The sequence below is a fragment of the Ursus americanus genome, chromosome 1 (assembly GCF_024610735.1).
Source record: "Ursus americanus isolate L20-20 chromosome 1, mUrsAme1.1.p, whole genome shotgun sequence".
In the NCBI taxonomy this organism is placed as follows: Eukaryota; Metazoa; Chordata; class Mammalia; order Carnivora; family Ursidae; genus Ursus; species Ursus americanus.
The window spans coordinates 12,095,069-12,111,455 of NC_142127.1; positions in this window are offsets into that span (position 1 = coordinate 12,095,069).

Genomic DNA, 16,387 nt, shown 5'->3' on the forward strand with positions numbered 1-16,387 from the left:
ATTGCACGCCCACATTTGAGCTCTAAGTCCAACCTCAGCCTGCCAGTTCCAGAGTGTGAGATCAATCCTCCTGGAACCATGTGGGCTAAGGCCAGGAGAACACTGGCTTCCGAAGACAAATCAGAGTGCTGCCCCACAGAGGAGGGGAAGAAAGACAAAAACAAGGGTTCAATATGCCCTCTCCCACCCCTCCTCCTCCATGGCACTGCCTTCATCTTTACCCTGGTTATGCCCCATTGTCTTCTTGGTCACTCAGCTTCTTCGTCAATCTGCCTATTTTTTTCTTTGCCTGTATTTTCTTTTTTCTCCTGCTTCTCTGATTTCTTTGGTGCCTGCTTCTTGATTCCTAAATTTCTGCATGTATACCTTTCCACCATCTTTTCCTTCTACCAAACAGGATAGAAATTGAGTCCCCTTCAGACTGCAGCCCTCAGCTTCTAAATACTACACATACCCACGGCACTCTATACTTCAACTTTTCCATTCTCATTTTGTTGGTCTTTAGTACTTTTGGTGGGTCTTTTTTTGCTAAACTAGAAGCTCCATGAATGGTGAAGATATCATATCTCGGTCATTCAACACTGAATCACCAGAACCTTGCAGGACACCTAGCACATAGGAGGGGCCCAAACACTCTTTGCTGAATAAATAAATGAGTGACTCACCGAGAAAAGTTCATATGAGTTTGACATCACACTTGTTGCCTTTCAAGATATATTCTCCTGATGAGCCCCAGAAGAGGAAAATGAGTAATCGGGGGTCAAGACCAATGAATTCTTACAGCCATCCTAGTGAATTCATGATTTCAGGGGAAATGATAAATCAACAGGCATCTTATGGAACTGTAAATTTCTATACAAATATGCAGATCAACAAACCAAATGTGAGTTGAATGCTAAAGACATGATAGAAAAGACACAGCTCTTTGAGAGTGCCCCCATGCAAGGGCACGTGGTATTCAGTAGGATTCTATGTAAAATCAAGATATATTGCTATTTATTCATTAACATTCAGCAGCCACTGGACATTAATGAGTTTGACCTAAAAACAGAAAGGCTAGGCAAAAACAACTCATGACAGCCTGTACATTAAGCAACGTTTTCATCTAGGTATTTGCAAAGACGATTATTGCAAGTGGATTCAGTTTCTAAGTTCATTTTCATTTCATAAGACTTGAAGGTTTTCTGGTAAGTCACCCCTATAATTACAGGTATCTAGACCACAGAGCCTTAAATGTTACCTTCCTAGTCCCTCTACTGGACAAAACTAAGTACATAAAACCTGTGGTTCACTTAAAAATTAACCCGGCATCTGCAATATGCTGGGCAAAATAAACCTTGGGTTATTTATCTTGCCCAGCAGAAAGCTCATTTTACTCTTCCGGGGAGCGCCAAGGAGAGGCAGTGACCTTGCAGCATATGCATACACATGCTTGCAAGCTAGGGTCAGTTATAAATATCTGAGCAAGGGGAGAAGCTAATTAGAATAGGCTCACTGGCTCTGTGTGCTTTTACAGTCTCCTTCTTAAATTCTTAGTGGTCTACATAGTGGTCATAACCATGAAGCAACATCCTGTGCGTAATGTCCTCATCAGCTGGTTTGGGGTAGACCATTTAGAGATTGGGTTTTGAAAGAGAGAGAGAGAGAGAGAAAAAGAGAAAGAGAGAGAAAGAGATAGAAATAACCTCTCTTTTGAGATGCATATATATATATATATATATATATATATACACACAGATATATATGTATATAATCACATACATATGACATATGTGTGTGCCTTAAGACTAGAAACTAACATTTACTGCGATTTAAAAAGAAAGCTAGGGGCACCTGGGTGACTGAGTCAGTTAAGCATCCTACTCTTGATTTCAGTCATGATTTTGGGGTAATGGGATCAGACCGCATTGGGCTCCACACTGGCCTCCATGCTGGGCGTGGAGACTGCTAAAGATTCTCTCTCTCCATGGCAAAAATTGACAAGGCAAGAAACAACAAATGTTGGAGAGGAGGTAGAGAAAGGGGATCCCTCTTACACTGTTGGTGGGAATGCAAGTTGGTACAGCCACTTTGGAAAACAGTGTGGCGGTCCCTCAAAAAGTTAAAAATAGAGCTATCTTATGATCTAGCAATTGCACTACTGGGTATTTACCCCAAAGATACAGACATAGTGAAGAGAAGGGCCATATGCACCCCAATGTTCATAGCAGCATGATTCACAATAGCCAAACTGTGGAAGGAGCCAAGATGCCCTTCAATAGATGAATGGATAAAGAAGATGTGGACCATATATACAATGGAATATTATTCAGCCATCAGAAAGAATGATTACCCAATATTTGCATCAACATGGACGGGACTGGAGGAGATTATGCTAAGTGAAATAAGTCAATCAGAGAAAGACAATTATCATATGGTTTCACTCATTCGTGGAACATAAGAAATAGCAGGGAGATTGTTAGGAGAAGGAAGGGAATAATGAAGGGAGGGTAAACAGAAGGGGGAATGAACCATGAGAGACTATGGACTCTGGGAAACAAACTGAGGGTTTTAGAGGGGAAGGGGGTGGGGAATGGGCTAGCCCAGTGACGGGTATTAAGGAGGGCACGTATTGCATGGAACACTGGGTGTTATATGTAAACAATGAATCATGGAACCCTGCATCAAAAACTAATGATGTGCTCTATGGTGACTAACATATCATAAAAAAAAAAAAGATTCTTTCTCTCCCTCTCCCTCTGCCCCTCCCCACTGCTCGCATGTGCTCTCTCTCTCTAAAAATAAATAAATACTTAAATAAATAAATAAATAAATAAATAAATAAATAGCTAAAACCCTTTGGAAAGGAAAAAAAAAAAACCCCAGCCAATTATGCACAAATTTCCAACTTATTCTGGTTAGACCAAAACTAAGATTAAGTTTAAAAAAAAAGTAAAGTGAAGGAAATCCAGAAAACCTGGATCCGAGTTCCTGCTACGCTCTACTGACTGTAGTTATTTTTCTGAGCCTCAATTTCCTCATCTGGAAAAACAAGTGGGGGGAGAATCCCATGAAAATATTAGGAAATACTTATTAAGCTTAATGTCCTATCCAAATATTAGTAATTAGTCCCAATGGAAAGGATGGATTCAGGAAACAAAAGATGCACTATCTTTGAAATAGAAATTTATCATAAAGAAGCACAGAAGGTAAAGTTAAATTCAAATGTTTTAAGACTTTTTGTGAACAATAAAGATGTATCTGTATCTATATATCTATATGGAGAAAGAGATCCTTATCTAAAGTTCATAACTGGGATTCACTACCCATGTTAACTAGCCAACTAGCTAAATTTAACATATCCTTTATAAAAGTAATGATGCTGGGCTTGTTGATGATAACACAACTCAAGCCTGATGATAAATCTAGGCGGGATTCAAGAAAACCCAGTAGTTGTGTCGACGACATCACTTAGCCTGGTAGAAAAGGCACTGAGCTTCAGACCCAAAACAAAAACCTGAGTTTCAGCTTCATCCCACCACTTACTACAGCAAGACTTCAGGCCAGTAATTTAACCACTGAACTTGAGTTTCTTGATCTGTAGAATCTGCTTTGCTTATTTGAGGCAAAGGTTATTTATAGGAAAGAAGGAAGAGCTGAATACGTGATAGCTATGGATGATGGCAGAGAATGAAAATTCAAGCTGAAAATTCAGAGGTTCCCAGGGAAGAAACTGGAACAGAGAAACTAAACCATAGATAAAAAATAATAAAAAATAATAAAAAAGATACCTGAAGAAGACATAGGAAAGTTGAAAAGAAATTTGAGTGACTGATGACATGGGTCCACAGTTTTAAAAGCAGAGTTAATGTAAAGGGACCTACCTATTCACATACTGATAATTTTTTTAAAATTCTGGATAATGGCAAAGAAAGGATATACATTCATAGACCATGTATAAAAACATGTATTTAATATCATGGGAAATATGAATCAGGATTAAAACCTATACTGTTGGGTGGCAGATGTAAATTAATGTAAGCAACGTTTACAAAATTGTTTTTAAAGATTTTATTTATTTATTTGAGAGAGAGAGAGAGAATGGGGGGCGCAGAGGGAGAAGCAGACTCCCCACTGAGCAGGGAGCCCAATGCAAGGCTCGACCCCAGGACCCTGGGATCATGACCTGTGCTGAAGACATATGCTTAACCAACTGAGCCACCCAGGTGCCCCTTGCAAAATGTTTTTAATAACAGGATTTATAAAGGTAAAATTATGCCTTTAGATGAAGTAAAAATCAAAGCAAAAAAAAAAAAAAAAAAAAGAAAGAAAAAGAAAGAAAGAAAGAAAGACCAAAACAAAGAGTATCTCCATATATTGCTATGGAAGACAAGCATCTTGAGTCTTATGAACGTCTAAAAGCTATATTTAAATCAGACAGTAAAAACAAACTTCATTGAACTCTATATGCCCAACATGTCACTATTTACTTTACTTGCCCCAAAAAACACCATAAATGGGAAACAAATGGAAATCCTGTCCAAAACGAAAGAATACACAGACATGTAAGAGATGCTAAGTGTTCTTATATGTGCTATCTCTTAATTTTCACAATAATTGGTTGAGGTTTGACTGAGTATGGGGGAGCATGAGTGTGAACTATATAAACACACCGATGCCCACTCTTTCGGATTCAACACAGTGGGGAAATAGACCCTAGGAGATCAAGTGGAACCCAAATATTAGTTTTATTGTTGGGCCGAGCCATTCCTAAAGAGCAAGTCCCCTGCTATAGCTGGATGGAGGGTATGGCTGGGACACGAGGACAAGGTGAAAGTCTCTTCTCCTTGCTCTTTCACCTAATGTTGGGGGTCCATCTACAGCAAGTGCTCGGTCTGCAGAGTAGATACCCAGCTCTGAGTGGAGCAGGCACACCTTGCAAACTCGCATGAAAGTGCACATAACAACCCTCTTCGTGCACTAAGCTTGTCCAGCCATGCCTGTGGCATGGCAGTAGGAAATGGAGGTGCAGCCCCCATTTCACCTTTGCAATCCTAGTCTAGGAGGAGACAACATGACTAAGCAGTTAGTTACTTTCAATATGCTAACTCTACCCAAGGGTGAAGCATGATCCAACGCAGCTGAATTTTTCAGCTATAGAAACAGATCCTCGATTGGTAAGGACAGAAAGTAGACGGGGAGCTAAATAGAAGACTCATCCTGAGCATTTTGGATCAAGACAAAAGGTGAAAGAAGGGAGAAAAGACTGAGTTTTATTTCTCTGGGGACCAAGGTAGGAATGTGACCGAAAGAAGAGATGTCTTCTTATAGAACCCATCAAAATTAATAGAATTACTTCCACTTCCCACAGCAGGAAACAGAAGCTGAGAACAATTATGTGATTTGCCCAAAATAACATATCTTGTACACATGAGACAATTATAAAGCAAATAAAACTTACACTGCTTGAAATTGACTAGAAGTAAGGAAAAGAAAAAAAAAGTGTGGATGCATTGAGAGGAAGGAGAAGTTAAGTTGGCATTGAAGCCAAGATAAAAAAAAAAAAAAAAAAAAAAAGAAGGTGCTATGCACAATTAAGTCCAGCAGGAATGAATGGGGTGGGTACCACGTTATCAGTACAAACAACATTTAGAATGCGTCCAGGTAAGCAAATACTCTAAATGCCCTGGAGCTCTAGATACCCCCAGAAAATTCAAGAGCTAGAAATGGTCATAACAAATATACAAATGGTAACTATTGAACACATAGCTCAGTGGAAGGAGTTTAAGAAAGAACAGTAGAGATAAAGAGGCCCCAGCCATACACTGACATTGATCTGTTTCACACTGAAGGAGTCACTCCTTTTTTTTTTTTTTTTAATTCTCTGTGTAAGACAAAATCGAGGTTTTCTTTCCCCAGGTGGGTCTGAGCTTTTCAGAGGCTCTTTAGAGCACTGGCTAATCAGACTCATCGAAATGTGGAAGCGATCTTTGTATAATTGGGAGACTCAAAGACATCAGAGCAAATGAGAAACAACAGAAAAGGAAAAGAAAATGAAGGAAGTGCTCTATTAAACTTCCCTCTATTACTTTATATATTGAAATAAAGGAATCCACTTAAAAATTTAACATACAAATGATAGTACCCTTTACAATAAAAAAAAGCAGTCCCCAATATTGTCATGGGAGAAAGATAATATTTCTATAATGGTCGCTTATATCATTTTTAATATATACAAGTGGTACATTCATTACAGGAACATCACAGCAAAATATGCCATAATGAGGAAACACAGGCACATTACGCCCACAATCCATTTCATTATTATGATTGCATTGCAACTCTTTCATATTTAGAGGAAGCATCTCTCATCGTAATGTGCAGTCCTTCAGCTTCAGGACAAGATAGTCCAGGGATGGCAGCAAAACAAAAATAGTAAAACTGGCCAAGAAGAAGAAGAAGAAGAAGAAGAAGAAGAAGAAGAAGAAGAAGAAGAAGAGGAAAACAGCCCATTCCTAAAGTCTTTGCCCAATGGATGTTGAGACACTGACTTGAAACGAACGTTCGCACAGAAGTGCAGGAACTGGTGGATGGACGACCAGGCTTGGGGCTGGAAGCAGAGCAGGTGCCATGCCAGAATGAGGGTCCGGAGGGGGAGGGTGGAATAGGGCTCGTCAAGCAGGCCAGCAGCTATTATACTGTTAAGGCAAAGGAATTTAGGTCAATGAAAGGTCAGAAAAGAATGAGAACTACCGTGAGCACCATAGATCCAAGCTGACAACTTCTGGAATCTGTTGAATCCAGTAAAAATGGACAGTGTCCTGTCCAGCTCAGAATAAAAACTTTTATTTTGTGTATTTACTATTTATAAAGTATTACTTCAACTAGAATACACAAAGTTAAATCTAGAATGGGTCTTCCTGTCCTTAAGAATCTATCAATCCTTTAGGCTGGACAGACATTTAATTATTGACCTTGTCACGGGTAAATTGAAATGTGTTCTTGTTCTAGGGTCAACAAACCGCGATGGAAGTTGAAAGTAAAGATTGATTTGGTTTTGACCTGGGAAATATACAGTGTCTCTAAGAAGGGGACGGCATTAGCCAGGCCTTAAAAAATCAGAATATACAACGTTACCTAAAGATGCTGATAGGAAAATAATCACTGGAGGCTGAGGGAATAGCATAACGGTTTTTAACTTCTTGGGAGTCACAGGCCCCTTTAAGAAGCTAACTAAATGCACGTGGAAACTTGCACGTAATTTACATGAAGGTACCAAGAATTCGTGGGCTCTGTGAAGTCCATCCTTGGATGGACTAGCTCCACGGACCCCGGATGAAGAAATCTTTGGAAGAGGACAAGTCAACAACCAAATACAAGGCTCTGAAAACACAGGTGATTGAGTATAGTGTCTCATGAAGCTGGGGGAAGTCTGGGGCCTGGTCAAGGACTGTCTTGAACATCACATTAATGGTAAATGAAAATAAAATTAAATTTTGATTCGCTAATAATAGCATCACAAAGTGATCATCAATTAATCAGCCCCAGATGAAAAGAACTTCAGTGTTAACAGAGAGATCCACTTGATCTAATCTCAAATCAGCATTCGAGATAGAATGAAATCAATGACATATGAGTATAGAAAAAGATACAAAGAAAGGTTTCTTTTTTTAATTTAAATTCAGTTAATTAGCATATGGTATATTATTAGTTTTGGAGGTAGAGTTCAGTGATTCATCGGTCTTATATCATACCCAGTGCTCATTACATGCCATGCCTGCCTTAATGTCCATCACCCAGTTACCCCATCCCCCCCCTTCCAGTAACCCTCAGTTTGTTTCCTATGATTAAAAGTCTCTTATGGTTAGTCTCCTTTGGTTTCGTCTTGTTTTATTTTTCCCTCCCTTCGCCTATGTTCCTCTGTTTTGTTTCTTAAGTTCTATATACGAGTGAGACCATACCAAAGGGACAGTTCTATGAAGCCATTTGCCTTTCCCCAGCCCTGCTCCAGCTATTTTGGCCAAGTTCTGGAAGATAGGTTCCTGTGGCATACAGAGTCATCAGGGAACTTCTGACAGAGGGACTCTAACTTTCTCGACGCCCGACCCTACCAGTCCTTTCCCTCTACATGCCTCCTTTACTCAGGCCTGGCTCTCAGCAAGCAGTCTGTGAAGGTTGGCAGCTAATACTGGGACACCATATAGGTCAATTATCTGCTGCTCTTGCTTTTGTGTACTTTCCCCGACCTCAGAACTGTCTATTCACACCCAGCTTCTGCTCCGGTTTCTTTAGCCCCCCCTTCGACCACCTACCCTGCTCCATGAATTCTCGGAGGATGGCTACCCAAGGAGGATACTACCCAGGTGCTCACTCGTTCTTGGAATTCTTTCTTGATTGTGCTGCTCTGTAAATTGATCCTATGTGTTACCTGGCCTCTGAAAACCCCTTAGACTTTTTTCTTTTCCTCTTCAGTGTCTTAACTTCCATGCTTCCTAGTCCTCTCCCAGTGACCTGATCCTGCTTTTACTCACCCCTGGCATAATGGGCAGAAACACCAGCTCCGTAGATGTTTGTGCCAAAGCCCAACCACGGTGAGGGGGCATGGTTAATGTCAGGCCAAGTGGGCACACTTCTCATAATCAGATCCTGATGCAATGAAGCAGAACCTGGATTCCATTGAGAGTGTACCTGCAGTTGCCTTAACCAGGAAGTGAGTAAATTAACAGGTGCTAGAGGAAGGAGGCATTGAGATGGAGCAGGAAAATGGAGGGGTTGGGCAGAGCTGTTCATTATGGGGGTCAGAGGTACCAAAGGTTTAAATAAACAGGTGTTTAGAAGAATTTGGAACAATTTTTGGAGAGAAAAATAAATGTGAACACTTAGAAAAAATGCAAAGTGACACCCATTCTCCTCGCCTCCTTTCTGGTGTGTTGAAACCTGCGGAATGGCAAATTTTAAATTTAAGCAATCAATATTTTTTTTTGAGTGCCAGCTATGTGAAAGGTCTTTCTCTATGTCCTGCTGGCTTATCACAACAAAGATCCTTTCCTTCCAGGAGCTTTCATTCTAGCCAAATCCCTCCTTCCTGACTCTATTGTTCCCCTCTCATTTTAAATGAATCTAATTGGGCTTTGGAATTAGAAATCCGGACTCTCATCTTGCTCTTCCACTTTTCAGGTACGTAGATTTGGACAAGTCTGCTTCCTTACCTGTAAGGGGGTCTGGTGATAATTCCTCACGGGTTCTATAAGAGGTACCAGAATTAGTACAAGAAAACTCTCTGTACAGGGGCGCCTGGGTGGCACAGTCGTTAAGCGTCTGCCTTCGGCTCAGGGCGTGATCCCGGCATTCTGGGATCGAGCCCCACATCGGGCTCCTCTGCTAGGAGCCTGCTTCTTCCTCTCCCACTCCCCCTGCTTGTGTTCCCTCTCTCGCTGGCTGTCTCTCTCTCTGTCAAATAAATAAATAAAATCTTTTAAAAAAAAAGAAAACTGTAGAATGCCTGGCATATTGTAAGCACTCAATAAAAGTTATTACTATTATTATTATTGTTAATCTCTGCTGAGACAACTTCTAATTATACCTGCGATCCCATTAACTTTCTTAAATGCCACAAAGGGTACGGTGTATGTGGGTCATGGAGACTAGAATAAACTTTAGAAAACAAACAAACAAACAACAAAAATCCCCAAATGTTTTGCCACTGCCTACAAGTGGCTCTTTCCTGGCTCTTTCCCTCAGCCCACTTCAAATAATTCTTTTCTACCCTCAATTCCAGCCACCACAGCCTTGCATTTCCTTGGACAGCTCAAGCGTTCTCCTTTCTCCAGTCTTGGCACTTGTGGCTAACTTTGCCTGGAACTCTCTCCCCCCTGCTCTTTCAGTGACTATCTCTTTCCCTAACCATCCAATCTGCAGCCCCTTCATGCCTCTCGCTCCCTACCCCTTGCTCCTTTTTATCACATTCATGTTTTATTGTGTGTAGCACTATTACTCCCTAAACATTTTATCATTTATCATTCTTTTTTTTAAAGATTTTATTTATTTATCTGAGAGATAGAGTGAGTGAGCGAGCTAGCGAGAGTGCACAAGCAGAGGGAGAGGCAAAACGAGAAGGAGAAGCAGACCCCCCACTGAGCACGGAGGCCCACGCGGGGCTCAATCTCAGGACCCTGAGATCATGACCTGAGCTGAAGGCAGACGCTTAACTGACTGAGCCACCCAGGCGCCCCTTATCATTTATTATTCAATCTTTGTTCACCTGTTCATTGCCATTTCCCACTCTCATGTAAGCCCCATGCACACAGAGGCCTTGTCTGTGTTATTTGAACTACGAGTCAAGAAGGGGGCCTGTCACATAGTATGCCAAAAACATTGTTGAATGAACGGATACGTGAACACTGAATGAATGAATGAATGAATGAATGAATGAATAAATAAATAAATAAATAAATAAGTGATTTATTGGGAAAGAAGCTGATAATTCCTTTGAGCCCATTCTCATCGCAACGTGCTGTGATTGTGATATTTTCTATCAGCTGCTTACATGGGACTATCCTACAGATGATTGTTAATCGTTCCTCTTTTTTTCTGTTTACTTTCTCTTCCTTTTGTACCTTGTCTTGCCATCATTTACTTATTTTGTTTGTCCATTTACTTACTTTGGGGAAAGTATGGATGCTTGTGGAACAACCATGTGAAGACGTCTTAGTAAAATATAAAATGAACAATACTTAACTGTGTTTTTTCCAAAGGCCACAGAGACCATCAGCTTGGCACCTCAGCTCTTTAAAAAACATAAAATTTGGGGAAGGTCAGCTGTTAGCCATTTAATCTTTTTTTTTTTTACAGTCATGGAATGTTGCCCTTAAAAAGTCCTCTGAGGTTATCTAATGCAGATTGCTCATTTAGGGGCACCTGGGTGGCACAGCGGTTAAGCGTCTGCCTTCGGCTCAGGGCGTGATCCCGGCGTTATGGGATCGAGCCCCACATCAGGCTCCTCCGCTGGGAGCCTGCTTCTTCCTCTCCCACTCCCCCTGCTTGTGTTCCCTCTCTCGCTGGCTGTCTCTATCTCTGTCAAATAAATAAATAAAATCTTAAAAAAAAAAAAGATTGCTCATTTAGCAGGTGAGCAAACTGCAGTCCAGAAAGGTCAGAGACTGCCAACAATGGCATGTCTGTTAGTGGCATGGACAATTCCAGAACACTGGCCTCCTGACTCGGAGGCCAGGGCTACATTTGCCCTGTGCCAGCAAATGAGGAAATGATATTATTGTTGTTTTACTGCCTAAGGAGATAAAGTTAAGAAACAGCTGATGCCAGCTAGAGGCCTAGAACAACAGTGATTGAAAATCATAACCAAATGAAGGGCTGAACCCTGATGGGTACTGCTAAATATGCAAACCCTTGTGGGCCATGACTACTCAACAGACATCATTTCTATAGTATCCATGATTTTCAAACGTGCTATGAAGAACTCTGTCTTTATTTCTAGCACTTAGATAACAAAGGATAATAAGAAATTTCACTTGTGTAATTTGCAATAGATTTGCTTTCATCAGCAGGTGAGGGGGAAAAAAAAGGCCAGATTTCTTCTGAAATACCAATCAACATTTAGAAACTCAGTGCTGTGATAAGTGAAAAAAACCAGTGTGCGTGTTCTGCTTCAAAGACAAGTTGATTTTTAAAAAGGGTTTTTCATGAGCAGAAAATTGCTAAAAATTAGACCATTTAATGGGTAGGAAGCCATAAAAATTAGTCCACTTTCAACCCTGCCTTTGTGTAAATTTCTATAATTATAACTTACATACATTATTTATTATTGACAGTTGAGTTGCAAGCAAAAAAAAAAAAAAAAGGTAGAGACCAAGCAAAACCTATCCTATTTGAAAATCGGAAATGGAAAGGCAATTTCTATTCCCCTCTCTAAAAGTGGAGGGGTGGTAAGCATAAGTTGAAATATTTTGTGTACTAAAGTTTCAGTTCGTGGGAATTAGAATAGCTGAGTTATAACCTTACCTTGCAGGGCGGATAATGAAATGTCACCAAACCTTCCGGAAGCCGAGCACTCCAGAAGGTGATATAACACGTCGCTGGGAGGTGGTTCTTATCAATCTATCTAATTGTGCTTTTGTATTCACTTACGGGTTCCCTCGGCCTCCTGAATATTTTACAGCATGTGTGAAGACGCTTAGTCTTTGAATCAAAATGCCAGCTTGAAGAAGCGGGTCCAATTTTGAAGTTGCATTCCAGTTTGTGAAAGTAAAAACCAAATGAATGAACACAGCATCGACCTTATTTAAGGGACAAGAAAGACGCAAACTGGGCGACTTAGATACTTGAGATTTTTGTTCTACTCTCTTCTCCACCAAAATAATACCAACTATCTAATCAGAGATGTGACCACCCCTTCTTTATCCTTAATCGTGTTTTTCTTCACCCCTCCTCCTTCGACCGTTTACTTTTTCTTTTACACGTTTACTCAGAGAATTTCTAGTATTTTTCTTTTTTATCCGAGAGACTGAATATGCAAATAGACATTGGGTCTTAGCCATAACGTCCACGGCCCCCCATCCCGAAAGCCAAACCACAGCTCCAGCACCGGTTACCTATATCAGTCAGGGCCACACCAATGGCTGCCAACTTCCTAAGTTTTTGCCATGGCTTCTAACTCAGGGCTGACCGTAGGAAGCCGAGTATGTTCCCCAAACCATCAGAGAAGAGGCCTGTCTTAGCTAGCCAGCCTCCGGCTTCCCAGTGGCCAACAGCCTGCCCTCAGTGCATACCCGAGGCCTCCCCTGACTTTTTTACCATAAAGATTTCCTACTCCTCTGCTGGGCTTCGGGTGTCTTCCAAACTCAGGGTGTTGGCTGATTCCCTTGCTACAGCAAGCTCTGAACAACTAGCCTCTGCTCTTGTTTGTGTAGCCTGTTCATTTACACACCTCCCTGAGATTGAACTTCCCACTCTGTACTCTTTCACATACGCAATGTATTCTAACAGAAGGAAGCCTGATGTTCCCCGCCCCCCGCCCCAAAATTAGAAATAGAACTACCGTATGATCCAACAATTCCAGCTCTGGATATTCATCTGAAGAAACAAAAACATGAATTTGAAAAGACATGTGCACATCCATGTTCTCTGTGGCATTATTTACAACAGCCAAATATGAAACGACCTAAATGTCCACTGATGGATGAACGGATAAAGAAAATGTGATACACACACACACACACACACACACTATGGTCTATATTAGGGGCTAGCAAATTCTTGTGTAAAGTGCCAGATAGTAAATATTTTAGTTTTTGGAGACTACAGGATTTTTGGTGTAACTATTCACCTCTTCCTCTGTAGCTTGAGAAGAGCCAGGCACAATAAGTAAACAAATGGGGGTGGGTGCTTCCATAGGACTTTATTTATAAAAACAGGCAGAAGGCCAAATTTGGCCCCAGAGCTGTAGTTTGCTGAATCCTGGTCTGTGATATAAGATACATGTTCAGAACACAGTGTGTGTCAGAATGTACGCCTTAAACGTTGGAAGGTGTCTGTAGATATGGTGAAAAACCCCATCTATTCAACAAATATATTTTTTTTAAAGATTTTTATTTATTCGACAGAGATAGAGACAGCCAGCGAGAGAGGGAACACAAGCAGGGGGAGTGGGAGAGGAAGAAGCAGGCTCCTAGCGGAGGAGCCTGACGTGGGGCTCGATCCCATAACGCTGGGATCACGCCCTGAGCCGAAGGCAGACACTTACCCGCTGTGCCACCCAGGCGCCCTCAACAAATATTTATTGAGCTAGATGACGAGCTAGAAGATCAGCAAACAAAGCAGAGACACACAGTCTTGCCTAATGGAGTTTACGCTGCGTTAGGGATAGCTGTTCATACACAGCTAATGGAATAAACAAGCAAACTTCGTGGTATTTGAAAAGTTACACTATCAGGGCACCTGGGAGGCTCGGTCATTAAGCGTCTGCCTTTGGCTCAGGGCGTGATCCCAGGGTCCTGGGATCGAGCCCCGCATTGGGCTCCCTGCTCTGCTGGGAGCCTGCTTCTTCCTCTCCCACTCGCCCTGCGTGGGTTCCCTCTCTCGCTGGCTGTCTCTCTCTCTCTCTCTCAGTCAAATAAATAAATAAAATATCAAAAAAAATAAATTAAAAAAATAAAAAGTTATACCATCAAGAGAAAATAGAGCATATAAGGGGAATAGAGAGTGTGTGGAAGGGAGTGATAAGGAAACCATTCTGTTAAAAAATATTACACTTTTGAATGGAATGGTTAAGGTAGAATTTAGAGAAAGTAGCATTTGAACAAAAATTTGAAGGAAGGGAGGAAATTAGCCATGCATAAAAATGATGTTGGAAAGACAATGAAGCACAATGATTTTAACTTTTGTTCTGAGCCAAATGGGATATTCTTGCAAAGCGTTGAGCAGAGGACAGACATGAACTGACGGACATTAGGAAGTGATCACTCAGCTGCTGTGCTGGGAGTCACTTTCGGGCAGCAAGGGTAGAGGCAAGGATGTAATGGTCGTGTCTTTTATCCACTGGGAAATTCTGGTTCTTAACTGGTGTTTTAACTATTTATTTACTTATTTATTATTTTTTTAATGTTTTTTTTATTATATTGTTAGTCACCAAACAGTACATCCCCGTTTCCGATGTAAAGTTCGATGATTCATTAGCTATTTATTTTTAAAGTGATTGCTGATATAGTTGGATTAATACTTATTATGTGGTAACTGTACTATTCACTATTTTTCTCTTTATTCATCCCCCCCTTTTTTTGTCTTCTGTGGAATAATTGAACATTTTATGTGATTCTACTTATTTCTTCTCTTAGCATTCTTAGCATGTCAACTATCTTCATTTTTTCCTTTAATTAAAGGTTGGTCTAAAGTTTACAAAATACATTTTAAGCTAATCTAAGGTCCTCTCCAAATAATACACTGCTGCTTCACTGATAGTGCAGATATTTTTAACTGAATATTCTCTCCTGTCCCTCAGGACATTGCTGTCATTCATTCCACTTTCGATTTGCTGTTACTACTCAATACATTGTTTCTATTATTGCTTTAAACAGTTATGCTTTAGACTAAGAAGAAGAAAAACAAAGAATTTTATTTCGCCTTCATTCACATGCAGTTCCCTTCTCTGATGCTTTTCCCTTTTTAAGGTAGATCTGACTTACATCATTTCCTTCCCTTTCAAAAACTTCTAGCATTTCTCGTTGGGAAGGTCTGCTGCTGTTGAATTCCCTCATTTCTTTGTTTGAGAAGGTTTTTGTTTTTTTTTAAGTTTTTATTTATTTATTTTAGAGGGAGAGAGAGAGCATGAACAGGAGCAGGGGGAGTGGCAGAGGGAGAAACAGACTCCCTGCTGAGCATGAAGCCTGACTCAGGCTCAATCCCAGGACCCTGAGATCATGACCTGAGCAGAAATCAAGAGTCAGATGCTTAATCAACTGAGCCACCCAGGCATCCCTGTCTAAGAAAGTTTTTATTTCTCCTTCACATATAAAGGATAATTTTGCTGGTTATAAAATTTTTGGTTGGTAATTTTTTTTCTTCCTTCAACCCTTTAGATATTTCACTCCCTACTCTTCTTGTTTTGATGGTTTCTGATGAGAACTGTTATATTTCTTACCATTTTCCATTATTCTTGCTTTTTTTTTTTTTCAAAATTTTCTGTCTTTGGTTTTGGCAATTTGAATCTGGCATGCCTAAGTATTTTTTCTTTATGCATTTCAGTTTGGTAATTTTACATGAAGCTGTCTCCAACCTCACCAATTCTTTCCTTGAGTGTATTGAGTTACTGATGAGCCCACTGAAGCATTTTTAATTTTCGTTACAGTGTTTTTGACTTCTGATATTTCCTTTTAATTCTTTCTTAGAGTTTCCACCTCTCTGCTTATATTACCCATCTGTTCTCGTACCCTGTCTTTTTTTCTTTTAGAGCTCTTAGCATATTTATCATATGAAGCTATTTAAAATTTCCTGTCTGATAATTCCAGTATCTATTTCATATCTAAATTTGGTTCTGATGATTGCTTTGAATTGTCAAACTGTTTTATTTTCCTTGCCTTATGGCATGCCTTATCATTTTTTTCTTGAAAGGCAGACATGTTGTACCAGATATTAGGGACTGGGTAAATAAATCTTCAGTGTGAAGATTTATATTAATATGGCTAAGAGTTGTGTTGGGTTTAACATTTGCTATAGGTGCCAGTGGTTTCAAATCCCTCTGGTGCACTTGATTTTGTCTTTCCTTTTGATCTTTGGCTTCCCTCAGAGACATTCTGTGTATTTCATCTCTTTCAGCTGTAATTCACTGTTATACTGCAGCTCTGTTGGCATTGTAAGAGGTAGGGGAGGAAGAACATTCTATAATATTCCTATTAAA